The sequence below is a fragment of the Lissotriton vulgaris genome, chromosome 5 (genome assembly GCF_964263255.1).
Source record: "Lissotriton vulgaris chromosome 5, aLisVul1.2, whole genome shotgun sequence".
Lineage (NCBI taxonomy): Eukaryota > Metazoa > Chordata > Amphibia > Caudata > Salamandridae > Lissotriton > Lissotriton vulgaris.
This window is the reverse complement of record NC_141693.1, coordinates 1,741,285,823-1,741,308,127: the sequence shown is the minus strand read 5'-3', so window position 1 is coordinate 1,741,308,127 and position 22,305 is coordinate 1,741,285,823.

Here is a 22,305-nt window from a genome sequence, read left to right as displayed (position 1 = left end):
CATTGACCAAGCCTTTTTTACATTACTGATGGAAATTGCGTCTGATGCACTGAGGTGATCACTGCTGGTTATCGTACACAAGGTGGCCTCTAAGGGAATCTTGTGGGACATGGTCACTATTAGAGCACTAATAATAATAGTACCTCTGGATGAATTTCATCTAGCATAAGTAGCTTTTATTAATGAAAAGGCTGGAAACCCGTGTTGTAGATCAGCGTGGCTGCTGTTCAGTATGGCAAAAATGTTGTGGTGTAGAGGAGAGTAGCGTAGAATGCCAAGGAGTGTCGTGGAGTGACGCAGGGTGGAGTAGAGTGGCGGGACGTACAGTGTTGGGAGTGGCGTGTTGTGGAATGTAATGGAGTGACATAGAGTTGAGGGAGTGGAGTGGAATAGAGTGGAGGGGCGTAGAGTGTTGTAGAGTAGAGTGGAGTAAAGTGTAATGGAGTGGTATGGTGGGAGTTGCGTACAGTGGAGTAGAGTATATTAGCATAGAGTGGAGTAGAATGTCGTAGAATGAAGTGGAGTACAGTTTCATAGAATGAAGTGCGATAGAGTGTAGTGGAGTGGTGTAAAGTGTCGTGGAGGAGCATAGAGTGGAGATGAGTGCCCCAGAGTGTCCTGGAGTGGTGTAGAGTAGACAGGAGTGTTGTAGAGTGGCATAAAGTGTTGTAGAGTGTCGTGGATGGAGTAGAGTGGAGTGGAGTAGAGTGTAAGGGCATAGAGTGGAGTAGAGTGTGGTACAATGGAGAGGTATAGAGTGGAGTATATTGTCATAGGGTGTAGTGGCATAGAGTGTTGAAGAGCAGAGTAATGTGGAGTAAAGTGTCGTAGAGTATGGTGGAGTGGCTTAAAGTGGAGTAAAATGACATGGACTAGCATTGAGGGAGCTGCATATAGTAGCCTGTGACATGAACCATTTAAAAGGATGAATGAATGAAATGTGTTTATACAGCACACGGAACCATAAAACGGGGTGTAGTGGCACTTGCTCATGGACGGAGGAAGAAGAGGACACCTGGAGTAGGTTACATCAATCAAATCCGAACTGGGGAAAAGCCTTGGAAGCCATTTTGTCACAGATTGGCCTGCAGCTGGTGGAAGAACGTTCCAGGCTTTACCTGTGAGGATGGATGAAACTCCCAGGCAGTTTCTGTGGGCTAGCAGGATGAAAAGTAGATTAACTACAGCTGGTCGAAGAAGACAAGGTGGTTGATGCTTGAGGAAGTGATCAGTTCTTGTGTGCTTACGGATTGGCTTGACCATTGGAAGATGATAGTGTTTTTGAGGTTCAGAACAAACTATGTGGATTAGTTTCCTTAGCGCGGATGGAGGAAAACACCAAGAGTATGGAAGCATGATGAGCTTGGTAGTGATGAAATGTTGTTGAATGGGAGGGGCACATTGACTTGGGAGGAAGTTTATACGTGAGTTATTGGACCATTCCATGGAGCGGACTGCCCCGGAAGGAGTCGTGCAATGCCATGGGAGGGAAGATACATGGTTGTTTCCTTCTGTGACAGGCTACTGTTGAGGAAGTCTTGTCTGCCGCAGTGTTCATCTGATATGCATATCACTCCGGAGCTGGAAGACACCAACTCTGATTTCTTAAAGGAACTCCACGTTTGGCTCCAAGATTGTCATAATTGCCGTGTATTTTTTTTTAAACACCGCAATATTACCAGCACGAGACATCACTGCTCTGCTGTAGAGCAGGAAAGGATACTGTGAGAGGCTACCTGTTTGGCAATATAATCCAGGCCAAAGAGATAAGCAGTGTTCTCTTGCGGTTCCTTGGCTCAACTTTACGAGCAGTGATAGCGTAGTAAAGCAATCCACAGAGAACAGGCATGAGATGTTAGATGTTAACAGGGCAATCAAATAATGCTTAATACAGAACAATACAGAAGTGAAGCAATTAAAGACTCAAATCAACTTTAGCTAAAATACAAGTCTTTAGTAAACAGCGAGGCATATTATCAAGGGGGTTTATCTCCGCTTTTTTGGCTTTAAAAGCCAAGAAAGCGGAGATAAATTATCTCCCTATTACCTAGCTGTCGCTAACACCAGTTAGCGACAGCTAGTAGGAGATAGCTACCATCTTGGGCCCCGCTTTGCATGTCAGTGATATTTATCACTAATGACATGCAAAGTGGGCGTGCCAAGATGTTAGCGACTGGAAACAGTCGCTAACATCGCTATCTCCTATTACCAACTTTTGGAGATATTCGCGCTAACCGCGAATATCTCCAAGAGCTAACACCTACCCCTGAGCAGTTCTTAGCCATGTTATCCAATGGTAGGTGGATAACATGGCTAAGAGCATTAGCTCGGTAATGCATGAATATCGCTGACTTTTCAGCGTTATTCATGCATTTCGGCCGATTTTTATCGCTTAGGAGATAAACCTTGATAATAGCAATGTTCCTAAACGATAAAAATCGCCGCAGCTCGGCGATAAAAATATCGCCGTTAAACCAACATAGCGATAATTATCGCTAGTTGTTGGTAATATGCCCCAGAATATTTAAAAAATGATAAAAAGGGACTCAAACGTTATAGCATAAAAGAGATGTGACAAAAAAGGGTGAAAACGAGCAATAATTAGGTGCAAGAAAATACGTCCTTTATTTGAAAACATCTGCTACAGGAGGCATCAGTACACTGTGATAGTTCATTAAAAGTGGACGTAGCCACAGGAAGTCCAGAAGGTCTGGCAACATATCAAGTACCTTGACTGTCTGCATGACACTCCTCTGCGGAAAGAAAACATTTCGAAGAGCTTGAATAGTGGGTTGGGAGCAACGTCTTAGCACACAGAACTGCCCTCTCCTTCACAACACTTCACTGGGTAGCAGAGGAATCCTCCAGGTCTGCAGAACTCCTCTTAGCATCACAGGACACACCAGAACCGAAGTCATGAAAAACAACTTTGAATTTCTCATGCAACTAGATTTATCAAACAGTATACTCCTTATACAAGCCATCCACACACTGCAACAATGCTGCATGCAGTCAGTGGCAGCTCCTCCGCAAATGGCAGTTGAGCTTCACCCCACTGTTTTTAAGCAGTACGAAGTAGGAACATAAAATTATAATAACTTTAATTTATTATCATTTTATGCTTCATACTGGTTTGCGGGCGGGTGTGTGGGTGGGGCTGCTCTGCGCTCGGAGCAGGGCAGGGGAGGAGTGGTTTGCCCACTCCTCAGTGCACGTGACTGTTTGGACAGCCCTCTCAGTCATGCGCACTTTCCCTGTTCTCCATGTAGGTTGCTTTACAGCCTGGTGGAGAACATGCCCAGGCCCCCATTCCTTGCCTGAGCGTCCAACCAGTACACTCAGACCAATCACAACGCTACATTGCAGCATTGTGATTTGTCAGTGGGGCCTGCTTCCTGTTCCTCAAGTTCCACGAGGAGAGCAGGAGCAAAGACGCAGGACCCGGCGGCAAGGTTAGTTATTTTTTTTACTGCGCAATCCCTTCGCTATCCCCCCGTTTCCCCCCGCCGCACCACCCACAAGCCATGCCGGCTGCCACTGGCTGCAGTGCCATGCTAATGGCAGAAAATGCATGTAGAAATGCATATAATGGTAAATTAATACATCTGAATCGAGTCACTGCGAGAGGTACTGCAAAAGGTGATTTCAGTCAATGTTAGACGGGACCCCTGAAGGTCGGCCGAGCAAGGGGGAGAGACCTCCTGACGAGGGTCCTCTCCTCAGATCGTACGGACGAGTGACACCCCCACCACAGAGTCGGGTACAAGGATATCTGGCGCACAGCTCTCAATCCTCGAGCTGGTGGTTTCTCTGGCAGGGACCGCAGCAGCGCCAGCAGGCCTTCGAAGATGGTTCACGAAGATGAGCCGCGGCAGCGCCAGCAGGACTCCAAGGATGGTTCACGAAGATGGGCCGCGGCAGCGCCAGCAGGCCTTCGGAGATGGTTCACGAAGATGAGCCGCAGCAGCGCCAGCAGGACTCCGAAGATGGTTCACGACGATGAGCCGCGGCAGCGTCAGCAGGACTCCAAGGATGGTTCACGAAGATGGGCCGCGGCAGCGCCAGCAGGCCTTCGAAGATGGTTCACGACGATGAGCCGCGGCAGCGCCAGCAGGACTCCAAAGATGGTTCACGAAGATGGGCCGCGGCAGCGCCAGCAGGCCTTCGAAGAAGGTTCAAGAAGATGAGTTCGTCTCGGTGTCTCTCGACTCCAGGATACAACTGACTTCCTGCTCTGGAGCTGCCCCAGTTATAGGTCTGGTGCTCTTTGATGTCCGGACCCTCGCACTTGGAGGTCGGGGGGTCCGGGATGAGTGAGTCCAGACACCCAGCAGGGGGGTGGAGCCAGCGCCCAGGGAGGCCGGGGGCGATCGAAACCAGGCGGATGGGGGCCATCGAAACTCCTTCTCCCATTGACTTGCCAAGTGGTCTCTTTATCCCCTGGGTGGATGGTGGTGCCTCGATGTCGGGGCTTGGCTGGTCCGAGGCTGAGGTCGACCCGAGGCCACGAGGCCTGGTCGTGGAGTGTCCAAGATGGCGGCTGGCCCGGAGACGGGGGTTCGGGAAAGGCCCCGGGTCTGCCGAAAAAGGTGGTGGCTCTGAGGTTGAGTTCTGTCGGGGAAGAGCCGTGGGCGGCCCGGAGGGGCGGAAGGTGCGGCTCTCGTTCGGGGAACAGAGGTAGCGGTAGTCCGGGACCCGCCATGCGGGAGGGGGCGGACCACGCCACGAGGCCGGTTCCAACAGTCAAATATAATTGGAAATAGTTAAATTATGTCTTTCAGGGAAGAGGTCAAGGTGTGTTGGCCGTTTATGCAGGTTTCCACACACCATTGAAATACTGGATAGCCATGGTTTGTCAGTGACCGTATGAACGAGGCTGCCAAAGGATCTGAAGGAAATGAGATTGCCACAGCTGCGCTGTTGTAATAGATGGCGTGTACTGACAGATGATAGCCCAATTTGCATTAGGTTTGTTTGTCTGTGGCATGTCTGACAGCAAATCATACGATGCAGTAAACTGTGGGGCAGATCTGCAAAACAATTTTGTGGCAGCAAACCCTGTGATTTACCGGCTCACAGGATTTACAGCTGCCAAATTGTTTTTCTTTCTATTTACTAAGTCCATTATGCAATACTTTCCAAATCACAGTTAGTAGGGGGTGTGAAAGGAGTATCCCCTCCCAATTGCGAGTCACAATGTTATGTGCCAATGGTTTGTGACTGATCAGTTATTGACATCTCAAAGCAGGCGGTAACTGATTTACAAAGGGGAAGGCATCACCCTTGGAATACATACCCCTTTGTTACTGCTGTCGGCAGCCTTGGGGGAGGAGGCATGCTGACAGTGGATCAGGGCGCCACTGCCTGCTCCTGTCAATGTTTTCCCAATTAAGAAACTAAGACTGCCCTAAGTTCCCTTAGCTGCTTTTTGGAAAGAAATTTCCACTGTGGTAAAGCAAATTCATGGTGGAATATCTGCTGTATTGTGCAGACCTCCATCCCTCTAGTGACAGCCAAGCACAGGCGGTCACAAATTGGGACCTGCATAATTAATATTCATTAGGTAGGTTCTTTTGCCACCCATTGTAAATGAACAATTTGCGATGTGACCTGTTAGTACACAGGTTGCTTTGTAAATTGCATTCCGGTGCATAACCCAGTTGGTGGGAAAATTGCACATCGCTAGTTTGCGAATTGGAATGATAAATGTGGCTCTATGAGTAGATTTTGGAATACTTCAGTGTTTTGCATTTGTTCCATGTTTCAATTGTGTGATTTGATAGTCTTTTGATAATAATTTGGAGAATTGATTTTATTTTTATTTTATTTGTCATTTGTAGAGTGCCTGTGCGCCGTGCTGCGGACGAATAGAGGATGTTGGACAGTGTGTCTAGAACAGCAGTGTTTTTAGTTTTTTCCTGAAACCTAGATAGTTGTTAGATTGGCGGAGCTCCAGGGGTAGTTGATTCCAGAATTTGGGAGCAAGATAGGAGAACGATTTGCCTCCCCATCTGGTTTGTCTGATGCAGGGGATGACAAGAAGGCCTTTCCCTTCTGAGCGGAGGGTGCGTGACGGGGTGTATTTAGTCAATTTGTCGGCCAGGTAGGTTGAACCTAACTGGTGTAGGCCCTTGAAAACTATGCAACAGATTTTGAAGTGAATTCGTTTGCGGATTGGAAGCCAGTGTAGTTTATGCAGGAGGGGAAGAGAAGGGGTGCGGTGAGGGGCACCGGTTACTAAGCCGGCCGCTGTATTTAGCACCACTAGAAGGGTCTCTAAGGCTGAGTCTTTGGCAGAGATCAGCAAAGCTTGCTAAAATCCAAGCGACTAAGTGCCAGAGCATGTATAAGGGTCTTCTGTGTTGACAAGGGGAGAAAGTGGAGGGCTGAGGGCGTAAAAGCAAGATCATTTGGTTGCTGCTATGCGGCCATCCAAATTCAGCTTATTGTCAATCAGGACTCCTAAGTTTTTGACCACTGGTTTAGGTTAGGGTGCTAAACCAAGTTCTTCCGGCCACCAGCTGGGGGACCAGCTGGTGACTGCGTCAGTGAACATCATAATTTCCATTTCCCCCGTATTGAGCTGAAAGAAATTGTGGCTCATCAATGCTGTGATCATTTTCATGCCTTCAGCAAAAATCTCCTGGATGTTGGGGGTATCTTTGTCATAGGCCAGGAGCAATTGTGTATCGTCTGCGTAGGAAATCGGGTTGAAACCGATGTTCCTAAGCAGCGTGGCGAGGGGGGCAATGTATATATTGAAAAGAGTGGGGCTGAGACATGAACCTTGGGGGACTCCTTTAGTAACTGAGGTGGCATTGGCTTTGCAGGGTCCCAGATTTACTGTTTGGGACCTGTCCTTGAGAGAGGCTCTCAGCCACTCTAAGGCAGTGTCTTGGATGCCTATTGAGTGCAATCTATCTAATAAAATCTGGTGTGAGATCGTGTCTAATGCGGCAGATAAGTCGAGCAGTATTAGTATTACTGCTCGGCCTGTATCCGCCTGCATTCGAATATCATCCACTACTTTGACCAGAGCTAGTTTGGTGCTGTGGCGGGGGCGGAAACCGCTCTGGGAGTGATCCAGACAGTTGGAGGACTCAACATAAGCTGAAAGATGTTTATTGATATGTTTTTCCAGTAGTTTGCTGTGCAGGGGAAGCAGTGAGATGGGACGATAATTGGTGATGACATTGGGCGGTAATTTGTTTTTTTTTCTGATTGGTATGATCTGGGCATCTTTCCATTCTTTCGGAAGTTTCCCTTGGGTGATTGAGCTGTTTAAGATTGAACAGAGAGGCTCAGCCAGTTCGGCAGAGAGTTTTTTTGCAATTTTGGCGGGGATAAGGTCTCTGGGAGAGCCTGACTTAGTCGATTTTAGTAGGGATTCTGTATCTAGTACCGTCAGCAATGGGATTTTTTTTAGGATGACCTGATTAGGTGGGCAAGGGCTGTCAATCAGCGGGTTGTGCCTGAGGTTATTGCTGGGGGTGGATATTTTGTTAGAGATATCCTCAATTTTTTGTGTCAGGTGGGCAGCAATGCTATTGCATAGTGATTGGGAAGGCTCGTCCTCTGGATTACACGCTTTGGGATTGATAAGGGTATTGAGAATTTGAAACAAGGTTTTGGAGGTGTTGTCAGATTGCTCAAGTTGCGTGGCTATGTGCTTTTTACGGGCGTTTCTTAAGTTCTTATGGTATATCTCTAGATTCTCTTTATATTTGTCCCTGTCTGGTTGGCCTTTAGTTCGGCGCCATATGTGTTCTAGTTTCTTACATTTGCTTTTCTCTGCTCTCAGCTCTGGTGAGTACCAGGGGGTTTGGGGGCAAGGAGCAGTTGTGGATGATTTTGTCATCGGTATGATTGTATCTAAGGTGTGTTTAATGGAGTCTTGAAAAGCTCTCAGGTGCTCCTCTACTGTGTTCACAGGGGGCCGACGGGGAGTAGTAAATGCTTCGCGGAAGAGAGATGGTGTGAGTTTATGCCATTGTCTATAGCAACGTGTGGCTGATTTTTTATTGGATACATTATCGTATGGTCCCACTAAATCAAACGTGATTATTGAGTGGTCGGACTAAGTAAGTGGATGCGTATGTTTGTAAATTAAGTCCGAAGAATTGGAAAGAACTTGGTCCAAAGTGTGGCCAGCGATGTGTGAGGGGGCATCATTCTTCTTTATGAGACCGAGGGAAGACATTTCCCTAAGAAAAGTGGAGGCCTCCCGGTCCTGTGGATTCTCACTATGAACATTGAAGTCACCCAAAAGAATAAATTTGTTGGACGAAATTACATGGGGAGCAATCATGTCCAGGAGGGGAGTAATGGAGTTGGCAATAGGGCCTGGGGGGCGATAAACAAGGGCTCCCTTCCAGCTCAGTTGAGAGTGTAAGTCCAGTCTGAATAGAAGCTCTTCTATTTTGTCGCTGATGTATTGATCCAGCACAGTGGCTTTTATAGGGTCTTTGTATATCACAGCCATCCCTCTTCCCGCTTTGCTAGGTCTATCGAGTTTTAAAATACGGTAGCCGTCAGGAAGGGCTATTGCGATGGAAGGGGAGGAGGAGGGTTTTAGCCACGTTTCTGTCAGGAATCCAATATCCGGATGGGAAGAGGAAAGTAAGTCCCAGATATTAGTAGCATGCTTTGGGAGTGAGCGTACATTGGCCAGGAAACCGTTCCAGCTAAATTTAGTGGAATTGTGGCAGTCCACTTGGGGGTTGATGTAGGGATCGTTAGTTAAAGGAGGAATGTTTGAAAACTACAATATAGGCACGATAGAGGGCCTTCCGGACAGGAAGGAAATTGATGGGTGCCTGAGCGTATTTTAAAACCTGAGTTGGGCGGGTGAGTGGGGGAACTAGAGAGTAGTAGTAGATCCTGTCTGGAGTACGTGATCCTCCTCATAGAATCTGTCACCTTACCGGTAGAGAAACCAGCATGGTATCTTGCTCCTGGCGGCAGTCTGGCACGGACAGGCGCAGACTGGCTTGCCTTTGGCGCGCCTTCGGTGCGCCAGCGGTGCGTCCGCTGCGCGTCGGCCAGGGCATGGGGTTTTAACTACGTCGGCAGAGGCCAGCTGATCTGGGTCCCTGACGTCACTTCCGCTGGTGCGACCCTCCCTCCACTCAAGCGGAATGTTACTGGTATACCTCTAGTGAATGTTCGTAAGAAGGAACATGAGTATGAGTGGACAGAGTGTTACTGGGGCAAGAGTGCCCAGGGATTCATTTGTAAAAAAAAAGTGCTGGGGCCCTCCTCAGGAGGCAACACGAGTTTGTACCACACATTGCCACTGTACTTATATATCTACTATCCATCAAACTGAAGTGTGACAATTCAAACTGTTTGAGGCCGCCAAAGCTTTAAGAATGGCTTGTGTGGCAGGTATTAGTTGCTTTTAATGTATATTGAATTAACAAACAACAGTTTTTTTCCTCATCATTAAATTACACAAACAGCGTCACCATGTGCCAGATGTCATAAGTGCAGGTTCGGGCAATTAAGTGCCGGTGCTGGGAAACCAGGAACCACCGGCTCAAATTAAGCATGGAGAGTTCCCCATGGATAGACTCATGTAACATCAGAGCTAATTTTTGTGCTTTCTGGCCTACCCTGTGGGTTTTCCACCAAGGTATGCAAGACGTCTACCCTGGTTATGTTTTCAGCGCGTACACTAATTATTCCTAATCCCTTATGATTACATGTGGAAAATGACGTGGCCTATGGAAATGACAATTCCTGACAGGTACTAATTAATTCTTTTGTACTGTTTCTCATTAGGAGGTTCGCAACTCTACATCAGGTTACGTTTTTGCATACGCCAGTATGGGACCGTACTTCATTCCTGAGTCAAAGCACGCTTGGGTGATGCGCTTCACTGCAAGTAGCATAAAAACAGGCTATCACACCTTCATATCTGTCACTCAGTTTCCCAACTTTTATGTGATTTTGTACTTTTTTCTCTGATTGCTGTTGGGACCATGAACCGGGTTTACAGTGTACTAACTGCACAGAAAGCTGCCATTGTTGTGGAAGGTTAGTACTGATGCAACCAGCTGATAGCAACCCTAGAGGCATACCGGGTGGTGAGCATCCTCTAAAACTAGAAATGCTTCACCTGTGCCCTTGTGATTAGTAGCAATCTTAGTACATACAACACTCACTGTGTGCATGTACTCTTATCAGGCTTCAGCGTCAAGGTTTTGTTCAGCTTTTCTCTCTATGTGAGATCTCTGTTTGTGATATGTAGTGCTTTCCAAGTACAGGCGGAAGGATATACTCCCAAACATCCAATAGCATTAGGTGAGAGGTGAATACTCCACTGGGCTGAGCAAAGGCACCACTAAACAAAGTCTCAATCTAATGTCTACAAGAAGCTGGTCAAAGAAGGCCAATAGTTGAAGAAGGCCACTTTTTTAATGTATATTGTTAGCAATAGGTGTGTTTGACAACCAAGCTGTCAAAACGAAGACCACCTATTCCATGTCCCCTATAGATTATTAAAAGACAGTCATAATCAGAGTCCGTTGGCAGCCATGACTGAAAGAGCTGTTATAATAAGACGGGCGAAGGTGGCATGAGGTTGAGGGAGGAGTTGTGGCAGGTAGAGCAGAAAAGGGCACTTTTAGCATTCGCCAGAGAGGCTTGGGAACAGCTGCGACGAGGTGTATCTGGGGTTCAGGACGAGGAGGGAAGCAGAGGAGTAGCGGCAGTAGACGGAAGAAGGACCAAGGGTCCTGGGTCTCTGCATGTGCAGGGAGTAGAAAGGAACAGTCTGGCCAGTCTTTGGTGTGTCCACATTAATGTATGAATGGGGGAGAGGAGGAGTTTTGAGGTGATGGGTGGGTCCAGGGCTTTAACTGGGATGAAAAAGAGAGGGGGGGGGGTCTCTTAAAGGGGCGTGGCCAATGTGATTAAGGGCTTGGTTTAAAATATGCAAGCTAAAAATCTGTGGTTAGCACAGCGGGCCGCCCGACTTGTTTTTTGCTGTTTCTGTCATCGCATCCAGATATATGATTCAACAAGTAACCTTACACCTACATCAAGTCAGGACAAATGGCTTTGTCAATGGTTGTTAGTTGCATAAGATAAAAAGCAGCAACTATGGCCTGTATATAATATTGAAAAAGCTTCCACTTAAAACCCTGGTGACACCACGACAATGTTGCTGCTCCTGAGTTTCAAAAACAGAAGGGAAATCCCCAGAGAAAGTGGCTCTCTTTATAGGATTTCCTTCCCCTACAACGCTCACCTGGCATGACGTCATGCCGTAACTTCTCCACTCCTGAGAAGTGAACTGTGTGAGCCCACGCACATCAATGTGCCTGCTGTCTCGAAACAGGTCTCTATCAGGCTCTGTTTTGTGCCCTGACACAAGCGGTCCTTTTTTTTCCAAACTGTAGCGACAGCAGTCTGCTGTCACTGCAATCTGGAAAAAAGTGCCAGGGCTCAAAACAGAGCCCGATAGAGACCCATTTCGAGGCCGCTTTTAGAAAACTGCCGGTGCTCAGCACCGGTGGAACACAAGTGAGACCCGGCCCACTTAAAGCCCTGGGTGGGGCTAAGCTTGCAGTAGGAATGAAGCGCAGCGCAGCAGAGGAGGTGGGAAACGCCGCTGCGTTTGGAGAAGGGTGGGAAGGAAAGCAAAAGAGCAGGAAAAAGAAAGGAGAAGAGGAGGTAAGAGAACACTTCAGGGTGCGAAACTTGAAAAAAGGGCCAAGACTTAAAGAGGCCAAAAGGTGTCAGTGATTGAGTGGAAAAGGCAAAGAGAAATGTTAAAGAAAGAAATGCAAAAACACAGAAAAGAGGTTGATAATGAGTGAGAAATTATAAAAAAAAGCAGCAAACAAAAAGTGAAGAAGAATGAGAGAAGCACAGAAAAGTGTCCAAGAGAGAATGAGAAATACACATAAAAATGGCAAGAAATGAATGAGAGATGCTCAGAATATGACACAGAAATGGTGAAAAATGCACTAGAAAGCTGCAGAGATAAAAAGAGGAAAAATGCCCAGAAAGCGACAAAAAAGGTCTAAGGGCAAAGAGGTAGTGGAAGTGGTTAAGCGGGAGAGAGCAGGAGGAGAAGAGATAGAAACGGAAGTGTCAGGATAGAGAGAGGGGTCCCTTGTGACAGCACTGGAGCTGTGCCCAAAAGGGCTGGGCTTGGTCAGATGAAGGGCGGAGTTAAGGGCACAGTGGTCAGGTAAAGTCTGCTCATTATTTGGCCCACACTGTGGCCTCCATTAAGTAAAAGCTGGAGGGGGGACATTTCGGGCAGTCTGTGGTTCTGTGAAAATGGGCCTTGTTACGAAAGGTCATGGTTCCGTTACGATTTTGGTGATGTCGGACCGTATTTAGTGAATGCGGCTAATGTGGAGTGAATTCGTCACGTTAGCTAGCGAATTCACCATGTATTTGGAGATTTCATTTCGAACATGGGTTCCATTTTGTTTTAAGGCCTCCATTTTGTCTTGCCATCACGCAGGCCGACAAATGTGGTTGAACGAACAAAGCAACCTGGCCTTCACGTATTTCTACATATTAACAGGGTCTTTCTTGACTTCGAGGTGAATTGCAAGAACCTGATTCATTCGCTTGAAACTGACCCTGCCGAGTCAATTTCCCTGGTTTGATCGTTGTCCGAGATTACCAATCATTGTTCAGGACATCGTTAACTTTTAGTCTCCTTACACATGCTTTATCTTGCTCACTATCAGACATTGTTTCCTTTCCTATGTTCTTTGTTACATGCATTGTGCCTTTCAATTATGGGTTTGTTCTGCTTGTGGAAATTGGATTTGGGGACATTCCCAATGATTAACTTTGGGTTGGGACATTGCAAACTGAGCTTTTCGTTATGTGATACTTTGTTTGAGAATGTATTTCATTGGTTGACTTTTGCCGCAGTGGGAGTGCATCCTCATAGAATGTGATTATTGTGTATAAAAAGGGATGTCTTGCTCTACGAATTTGAGCAGTCTCCTGAAATACTTCCATGCTGTATTTCTTGGATCACTGTTACTAGCTGCAGCTAATAAACTTGGTCTCTGACGCCACCCAGAAGTATTCCGTGTCTCTGTAAACCAAGACAGGTGAATCCGAAGACTTTGGGCGTGCCCCTGGCGCCGCTGGGTTCTAAAAGCCCGGTTCTTCAAGTCACAGGGTTAAATAAGCAGTGGGAAGGGAGCTCGGCCTGGGAGAAGAGGTGAGAAAGGTGGGCAAGGGGGAGAAGGGTGCAAAGGAGAGCAATATAGTGGAAAAAAGCAAGAAAAGGAGGTCAGAGTGCACTTGAGAGAGATGGCATAACCTCCCCATAGGTCGTGATAGGTGTTGTAAAGAGACCAGACGAGCTGATGGGTTAGGTGCTTGAACTGATATAGTGGGCAGGAGCAGTGGTCTAAGTGCTTCAAAAAAAGTATGAGAACTGGGATTCTGCGTGCAAGGGGGCGGGGTGAGTGAGCATGTGGGCGTGGCTAATAAAACAAAATATTCTGTAACTTTTTATCGGTCTTACGCCTTTCGTTAACTACATACAAAATAACAAACAGCTTAAATGAAAATTAAATTCAAGTTATGTTAATCACTGGGAAATGCCCTATTGTACATTATGAAACCACTAATAGTTAATGCACCACACCAAATCCTGTTTAGTGCTATGGAGAATAGTGACTTGTTTATATTTAGTGCTTCAAGGTCCCAGTCAGTGACAGAAAGCACTGTGAATATGTAAGTCATTATTTTAAAGTTGCATTACACACAGTGTAAGATAAGCTGCTACTGAATGTGCAAAGAGGTTTAAGATAAAACATTGTTTCCAAAATATAGATTTTTTGCAGGCTGTATGTAGTGCAGTTTTTTTTATAGCTGTCTTTTAAAAGCGCACATTCCACAGCTTAGCTCCCTTAGAATACCCCTCAAAATGAAAAATTGTGTGTCATCTGGCAGCAATTTCTTTTTTATAACTGTCTTTTAAAAGTACACACCTCACATTTTAGCTGGGAGCTCCCTTACAATACCTCTCAAAAAGAATAAATGTGAGTCATCAGGAAGCTTCAAGTGATTCCATCAATTAATGCGAGCACTGACTTCCAGGCTCCCTTAGCATTTGCAGATTGAAATGTTGCCCAGATTTACACTTCTTTCAGGCAAGCAGGCTCCCTGGCAAGAAGGCTTGTTTAGCTGTCTGCCCCTCACTCGATTTCACAGCACTGGAGACTCCCTTAATGACACTTCTAATGTAGAAATTAACCCTCCCGGGACGGTTGTCTTTTTACTAAAAGTAGGGGAACTGTTTTCCTAAAATAAAAAAACCTCATGCCCCTCAAATCTCCCTGTCCCCCCCCCCCCCTACTTGGACCACTGGGCAGGAGTACATGGTGAAAGCTAATATAACTTGGGTGATGGAAATTTATAACGATGCAGCACTGGACTTGCAAGGAAGTCAGGAGGGGCCAGCAAAAAAATAAAATGGTAATAAAGTTTATTTATCACCATTTTATTTTCAAGCAACCTGTCTTGAGCCTAGTATCAAGATGGGGCGGGGCCAGTGCTGCCGAGTGGCAGCAGGGAGCTGTGCACTTATGGTTAAAGTGTGCATGTCTCTGTGGCCGTCCGTCTTGCGACAGCCAGTCAGACACGCGTATTTTAAACTTCTCAGACCGCTAGGTTAGAGATAGCGCAGGCCTCTAGTGCTCTTAGGAGTGCTGCGAGAGGCTGCTCCCTCCAATCCTGATGGGTCTCTCATGCTGAGAGACGTGCCAGGATTGGAAAGTGCAGTTTCCTGGTCTGGAGCTTCCAGGAGTTAAGACACCAGAGCGAGGAGGATGTTGTGTGGCAAGTCTACAGGCTAAGTGCTTTATTTTATCTTAATGCCACCCTAAATATATGCCAGCAGCAACTGAAGGAAGTAGATGTGCTGGGGATGACTAAATGCTAGAGGAAGCACAGTTCCATGATTACTTTTGGGTAATTTTTCCAGTTGTTTTGGCATTCAATTGTGTTCGGCAGACAGCTTAGGGCTGTGCAGGAGATGGGTGGTAGGAAAGCAGGAGTCTAATGGGCAAATGACTTCTGCTGCGTGCCAGGGACTAAGTACCTATGGGTATAGGAAAGAACATGTGGTTCCGCATTAGACACCTAATAGGCCCAGGAAGAAGGTGCTAGAGATTTGGTTGAAGAATTTGGGGGCTTGACACAGGTAACTGGTCATGGTTGTTGAGTATAGATATACTGTAAGCACTGGGAAGATGAGTGTTACAGCTGTCAAGGTTCGGAGGCCTAATGGTCATGGTGGACTGGTCGACCCTCCAGGATGGACTGGGCTGGGTGCAGTGAACGAAGGAGGAGGGACGACAGAACTGAAATGGCAATGAGGTGAGGAGAAGCGGTGCAGATGTAATGGTGGGGCATGGCTGTCATAGTTACTTATCTCAGGTCCAGATGGTGCACCTCCTTCGCCAAAAAAGTGCCACTCTTTCACGAGGATAGGTAAAATATCACTCTTATAATGACACTTCTTGAGGATTGCTATCTGTATATTCATGGAGAATCAAGAACTAGGCTTTCTAAGTAATCCGAAATAATGGTAAGGCATTTTAAGATGGTAGTGAGATATGTGTATTCACCATTGCTCTGGCTCCCCAACATAACTCTTTTATAAAAGACTTTAGAAAAATACAATGTGGCTGTTTGAATTTGTAGTTGATGAATTATTAGATAAGATGACTTTTAATAATATATTCTCTTTCATATACAAATCAATCTCAAAATAATTTGTATGCAATACCATGATGTTTGGTTCTAGATTAAACTATAGTGCCTAATTATAAAAGATCTATGAAAATGATGGTTTTGATAAAATTAGACACATTAGAATCAATGTCTGTGTTCTTGTGGATAGAAATCTCTTTATGAGTTCTAAGGATGTTATAATATATGCATCTTGAGATATTCTTAACTTCATTGATGTGAAATTTTGTCAATTGAGAAATTATAATTTTTTTGCACAAGTGTATTAATTTATTTCTGTAAATAATGGAATGTATAGTTTAAATTCACGCATGGTAATTATTATTTATTTCATGTTTTACTAGGGGTCAACTGTTAAATTTATGATAGTCCTGAAGATGGTCTCATGGACAAATGCATAGAGACCGAAACGTTGACACTTACACTCTCTTCTGGAAAATAATGTACAATGAAAAGAAGTGTTTACAATAGTGACATTGAAGGATTATACAATTGTATTTATTTTCCTCTTGTTACATTGTTTGTATAACTGTGTAGTACCCTTGATAAATTTCAAAAGATAAAACTTTTTTCTAAATATACCCTTGTTTTGAATATTTATTATTTGGTGATTGGTTCATTGGTTATTATGTCCTCACAAGCAAAAAAAATATTTTTAGATAAATGACATTTGAATAATATCTCTCTGGCGAGTTTATCAAATATTCTTGCAGTTAAAAATATATATCAAAAGCAATAGAACAGGGTATTCTGAATAAATCCCTTGAAGGCGCTTTTTACCCGTTTATTTGATTTGCCCAAGCCCTCAAGGGTAGATTGGATTTCCCATTACATTTAACTCTTTCACAGGGACAGTACGCATCTTTCACCAGGGAAGTGCACTTCTTTTCTAGGGAGGGCATACATCTTTACCAACGATGGCTTGCCTCTTTCACGAGAAGAGTGTCGCTGTTTCATAAAAGTACATCTCCTATACAAGGAGGGTCTCTCTTTCACAAGAGTACATCTCTTTCACAAGAGCATATCTCTTTCATGAGAAGAGCACCCCTCTTCTCTTAGGCTTTGTAAGGCTGTTATCGATAAACTGACCAAATGAGAAATCCTGATGTAATTTCAGAAAAATAGTAAAGATAAGATCCAACTGGGATAAGGGTTGGCTAAAGTGTGCATATAAACAACGCCTTTCCACCCCCTCTTGAACACTCCTCAACCTTGCCTTCCCGAACAATGTATCTTATTCTCCAAATTTTGTTGCTGAACCCCAGTGCCTGGCAGCTCAAACATCATTATTAGGCATTTTCTAGAATCAGCTTTTTCTGAGCCACATGGATAAGAGGATTGAAACAATCAATTAAGAAAACAAAAGAACATCTGACAAATAGGACAGGAAGGTGGGGCAGTGGTGGGGTTGGGGCACAAGAGAATGCCAAGAGCAGGGTGCGGGGGAGATACGGACTGTAATAAAGAGGAATAGTTATGTAACACGCACCCATTTTGTACCCAAGTACTCCAGACAGTAGCATAAACCACAAAAGTAAAGCCCATGCAGTGTTCTACAAGGCAATGAGAGCACACGTGCAATGTACCCCAGTTCCTCGTGGTAACCATCCTGATTTATAACTCCGTTACAGACCAGAATTCCTCCCACTGTCACTACATGATTTCTAACTCCTTGTCAGGCCCTGCTTCCTCTTCAAACGAGGCTTCTGCACTCAGAGTCTGCTCCTGCTGGTGTGAGCTGTGCAAGAAGACTGAGACTAAGCAACATATTACACATCCTTAATGGGTGGACTTGGATATGTGATCTGTCATAACATTTTTTTCACAGCTCACTGCTCCTCATGTTTACACCACAGAGTTCTTAGAGCAGCAGCCCGTTGAAGATGGTGTAACGTTTTAAATTCCAAAAAAACTTGTGGCCTCACCCTGCACGGTGTTATCAATGGTGTCATTTCAGATGTTGCATTGGTTTTATCAATGATGTCATAGAACATGTCATGAGGGATGTAATATGTGAGGTCATAAGCAGTGCATGGCAAGGGCGTGAGTTACTTCAGTTTACTATTACTGGTGAATTTCAGTGTTTTTTAGTTTAAAATGTTACATTCCAACTCACATTTCCACTTAACTGTAACATCACTTTTCATTGCATGTGTAAAACTGTTGTACAAAGCTACGAGAGCCAAAGTTAAAACTGGTGACTATGTCCCACTATGCCACTGTACGCGGCAGGGCAGCCCCTTGTCATCTCTGCTATTCGCTGTGGCGATTGAACCAATGGCAGTGCTACTGCGACATAAACTCATGGACTGTGGTACCAAAGCGAGGGGACAATGCAAGTTGTATTTCTCTACGCTGATGATGCACTAGTGTACATGCAAAACCCAACAATGGCATTGCCCATGCAGCAGACATTACTATGTGAGTCCGCAACAATTTCCAGCTTAGCAGGGAACCCCCAGAAATTCCAACTTATTCCACTGGGGATGCTGGCGGATATAGATGTATCAATGCTCTCGCAGCTACATTTGCCATGGTGCCATGACAGGACCTGCTAACTGGGTATTAAAATAGCCACAGATAAGGAGTGATGTTTAGATGTGAATAACCGGAGAGTCATGACTGTCCTTCAAGCGTCGATCCAGTTTTGGAAGGACCTCCCTCTGTCACTGATGGGTAGATCAGCCATGGTCAAGATGATAATATTACCTCACTGCCTATATGTTATGCAGAACTCTCTCTATGAAATCCCCCTTAGTTACCTCCGGGAGCTTGATGGCCATTGGTTTGAGGAAGGGGATAATTGGAAAAAAAGTCAGCTGAGCCCTCCAGACCGGCGTCGAGGCCTACTAGAGCTCCTAATGACGGGGGCGAGCATCCCGAACACTTACCCCGTCTTAGTAAGACAGATGGGAACGGGTAGTCATAGTGGTCCTACATAGGGCCTCATACGTTCATGACATGCCTATATGGGTAATGAAACCCTTTGCAGATATGGAACATACCATGTTGGTGAATAAATGGAAAGCTGGTGGCTGTGATGTACTGGGAGATCTGTATCTCGGGGCCAATTTATAACTCGTGAAGTCGCAGCAGAATCATTTGCCCTTGGTGTAGGACAATATTTACAATATAATAAGATGTCAGCTACTGCACGCAAACTCTTAACTGGCTTATTTAATTTTTTTAGAGTTTTATATAGCGCAAACTAGACCCGAAGATATCGGGTATCCGAGCGCTTTACATGAGCACTAGTTTCGTTACAGATGGACATATTCATTGTTATGTTAGGCACGGGGAGTTTAAGGGCCAGATGTACGACCAAATTTAGCATGCGCAAACAGGTTAGGGACCTGTTTGCGCATGCTAAAAAATGGTATGGCCATGTACCAACACAATTTTGAATGTCGCAAATGAATTGAGACTCTCTAACACATGTATGAATGTTTTGCGACCGCAATTGCGGTCCCAAATTACCACCCACTTCAAGAGGGTGGTAATGCAGTCGCAATTTGGAAGGGGTCCCCGGGGGACCTCTTCCACTTTGTGACTGTCTCCAAAAATATTTTGTAAGGTCAGGCAGTGGTCCCAGGGACCACTACATGCCCTTAAAATATGAAACAAAAACGTTTCATTTTCTAAAAAAAAATGCATCCCGTTTTCCATTAAGGAAAACAGCCTGCATTTAAAAAAAAGAAAAGAAAACTACTTTATTTAAAAGCAGTCCCAGACATGGTGGTCTGCTGAGCCCAGCAGCGCACCATACATGGGAGGGCCTGTCATTCCAAATGGACTCGCAAATTGCGAGAGGCTCATTAATATTAATGAGCCTCATAATTTGCGACCCCATTTGGAATCGCAAACAGTGTTAAACACACTGTTGTATATGGCAAATTGCGTATCGCAAATTGCGACCCGCAAAAGTGTCGCAATCTGCGAGGCTCAATTTTGTTGATTGTACATCTGGACCTAAGTGATTTGCCCATGATCAAAGGATGTTGAGCGCCGTTGCCGAGACTCAAGCCCCTTTCCCCAGCTTTCAGGTCGACCGCTCTTGCCTTAAGGCTACATCCTTCCCAGAGGAACCAGCTTCTACCCTTACGTTGACCAGACTACTGGACAGGCAGGGGGTGGAAAATGTATCACCCACCTATACAGAAAGCTACGTGAGGACGCCCTGACAATCACTCAAAAGTTTAAACCAGATGGGAGAAAGGTTTGGAGTCAGATATTACCCTGCAGGACTGGTAAAAGGTACACTAAGAAGTGTGTAAATCAGTATAAATGCCTAGTTTAAACTAATACAGATTAACTATGGCCATCAGTTATATCTTACTCCTAAGACCCTCCATGCTATCTACCCAGCCTGGTCCAAAGAGTGCCTGAGATGTAGGCCCCCTGCGGCTGACTTTCTACCCATGGTCTGGCAGTGTACCTACATCGAATCATACTGGAGGGAGGTCCAACAGACAACAAAACATGCTACAGGATGGGAGTTTGAGGGCACCCTACGTGAGGTGATGCTGGACCTGCTCCCGGCCCTAGTCAAAAGCAAGCTGAGCCATAAATTCTTGACCCTGGGATTGCTACTTGCCAAACGTCACATCGGAATAAAATGGATGAATGCAAACCTGCCAGAACATAGGTAATGGCTCTGGGACATGTTAGAGTGGGCGACGTCAGAAAGGTCAGAATGAAACACGAGACAGATCTATGCATACCTACAGACGGGGGACTGGCACATCGAGCTCACAGCACGTAGATGACCAACATACTGATGCTCCACATGACTGAATGCTGAAGGAGATAACAGGACCTTCTGGCGGGCCGTAGAAATGAACCTGTACTCTGATCAGGAAATACTATGTATGTGACCGGTCACAATGTTTTATTTAATTCACACCGTTATTGCCCAAGTTCTAGTTTATATCTGTTGAACTGTATATGGGGAAGTTGTGTGGGGTATAGGATGGGTAGATAAATTGTGTTGGCACATCATAGATGTCGAATCCCAGATGCAACTAACCATTAATGATGAAAAACTAATAAACACGTTAAAAAAAATCTATAACCTCACTTTAACCTTTGTTTTTTCAGTGAATTTCTAGGCTTTTTTTAAAATGTGAAGTAAGATATTATAACCATACTGATATATAATGCCACTTTAACCTTTGTTTATTTTCAGTGAATTTTTTTACGTAAAGTAATAAAATATGACCAGACCTAACTAGACCTACACCACGCAGTGCATGATCTTGCAGTGTCCCAAGTGCCACTCTTTTTTTTGTTTGTTTTCTTGGTACCACCGCAAAATTACCAAGGGATCATTCTGAGCGTCGCGGTAGAACTGCAGCGCAGCGAGAAAAAAAAATATCTTTTCATTTGACGCCAGGTGGTGTCTCTTTGGGATACCTCCCACAAGGGAAAGGTGGTCAGTGTACTCCTACCTTGTCTCTTTAGTCCTTATATATTTTTGTCTTCTACCACACAAGGACTAACTAACACCCCAAGTCATAAAATGACGCCTGCAACTTTCACTTCATGTTGCGGCCAGCCAATCAAATCCTGAGCTTGGACCTTGCGATACAACACTAGTACCATTGGAGTACCGCACCAACCAATCAGATGCGGTCCTTGGTCACACCACAGACCCATCTTTTTGGCACTTCGGGAAATGTTTGCGAGTACCCACGTGCCAGAGAGGATTAAAGAGAATGCCCCGGTTACTTACCGGTAATCTTCATTACTCCGAGTCCATGTCTTCCTCGCCACAGTAATCTACATATGAGCCTCCGGCTCCACACAGAACTCCAAGTAAAATTAAAAGAGCAGCGCTCTAGTCTCCCCTCCCTCCTCCAATATGGCCCCCGAGGCTTCCACCAATCCCATAAAGGGACACATATCCAGCAACTCAGCCTGAAAACCAAGCTGCAGACATGAAGCCACCACCAGGGCCGGGAGGGAAGGGAAACTATACTGTGGCGAGGAAGACATGGACTCGGAGTAATGAAGATTACCGGTAAGTAACCGGGGCATTACCTCCTCGTCCTGTCTTCCTCGCCACAGTAATCTACACATGAGCCGATACCAAAGCAATCAGCTTCATGTAAGGAAAACAGACCACCACATCAGTGCAGTGAAACATATTTTAATATACAGAGGCACAACAACCCAAAATGGACAACCTCTTAAGGCACCCCAGCAGTCAAAACCGAAGAGGCAAACGAAACAGAACCCCCACCCCCAATCTGGAGGCGGTAATGGGACATGAAGGTATGCGGAGAAGACCACGTAGCAGCCCTGCAAACATCCTCCATAGACACCCCTTTGAAAGAAGCCCAGGATACAGCAACAGACCTGGTGGAACGACCCTGAACAGGAAGAGATGGAACCACCGACACTGAAGCATAGGCCAAAAGAATGGCCTCCTTAATCCACCGACTGATCGTGGACAGGGAGGGCTTCATACCCTGACGCGACAAACCATAATTTACAAACAAGCAGTCAACCTTACAAAAGGGAGAAGTGCGAGAAATGTAAATCAGTAAGGCACGCCGA